The sequence below is a fragment of the Sinocyclocheilus anshuiensis genome, unplaced genomic scaffold (assembly GCF_001515605.1).
Source record: "Sinocyclocheilus anshuiensis isolate Anshui unplaced genomic scaffold, SAMN03320099.WGS_v1.1 scaffold122, whole genome shotgun sequence".
Classification (NCBI taxonomy): domain Eukaryota; kingdom Metazoa; phylum Chordata; class Actinopteri; order Cypriniformes; family Cyprinidae; genus Sinocyclocheilus; species Sinocyclocheilus anshuiensis.
In genome coordinates this window covers 1,828,813-1,829,982 of record NW_015544153.1, presented here as the reverse complement: position 1 = coordinate 1,829,982, position 1,170 = coordinate 1,828,813, and the positions used below count along the sequence as shown (strand labels likewise).

The 1,170-nt window shown below is 37.2% G+C and overlaps 1 protein-coding gene across 2 annotated transcripts in view; it reads right to left on the bottom strand.

The window, feature by feature from the left end:
* Positions 1–1,170, bottom strand: part of LOC107695300 (voltage-dependent L-type calcium channel subunit alpha-1D-like) — a 49,234-nt gene that overhangs the window by 42,736 nt on the left and 5,328 nt on the right. The gene's annotated exons all lie outside the window — the stretch shown is intronic.

Sequence of the window (1,170 nt, the reverse complement as noted above, 5' to 3'; positions counted from 1 at the left end):
TTGCTTCTTGTGCTTCTCAAGTCACTTTGGATAAAAGCACCTGCTAAATTAATAAACATAAATGCTTTACCTGTGAGGCTTCTCATATGCAGCTCTCGGAGGCCGCTGGTGATGCTGTTGATCTCTAAAGACTCATTCCTGTGGAAGTTTGCCACCACAGCAAGGCCGTACTTGCCATCGAAGAGAGAATGTCCTCGAATGAGGCGCAGGTTTTCCAGGGGTATCACATCCACATAGTTTATTCCTATTAGCACGTAGCCACCGACTTCTTCAATGCTCTATGAAAGAAAAAATATTTTAGTCAGGTCCCCTAAATACCACAAAAAGTCTTCAGACTTCAAACAATAATTTAACATAAAAAATCTGATTTTTCTTTCTATCAGTTGGTTAGAGGTTTGACCAATCATTTGTAGATAACTAATGATCTATTCTCATAATTGCTATTTTATTATACTGGTTTGTTATGTCACTCACTCTGAGAAAGGAGAGGTTGTGGTACTCCTGAACGTTGGTTATCTCCAGGTTTTCCAGCACGACAGTGCAGTTACTGTACATCCGCACCATGGCTCTGTAGTGATCGTCTGGCTGTGCCAGCAGAGTCAGCTTATTATTGGTTCCCTGACATACTGGAGAATAAAGCAGAGGTGAAATCAATACTCAGGTAGTGAAGGTGATATTATGACAGAACATACACAAAATAAGCATACCCAAAAGTCTGGAATAATTAAGGAGAAGTCAGTAAGAAGTCTCTTCTGCACACTGTATTTAATTACAGACTTATTATATTACTGTTTTTACTGTATTTTTTTATCAAATACAGTAAATGCAGCCTTGTGGAGCAGAGACTTCTTTCAAAAACATTTAAAAAATCCTACTGACCCCAAACTTTTGGATGGTAGTACATTCTAAATAAAATGTAAAATACCATACAAAAAAAAAACTTTATCAAAGTTTTTTTTTTTTTTGAGAAAAAGAGCAGAGTTTAAATCCAGCACATCTGAAACAGGAAACAATTACCTACAAAAGACACAAAAGACACCAGAATGAGACCAGAAAAGCTCAGATAGGATATGCCAATAGAAAAGAAATGCAATACATAAAATACATAAACACACACATGCTTCTGACTGCACCTGAGATTTATAACACACCTCCCAAATGGTCAGCAGG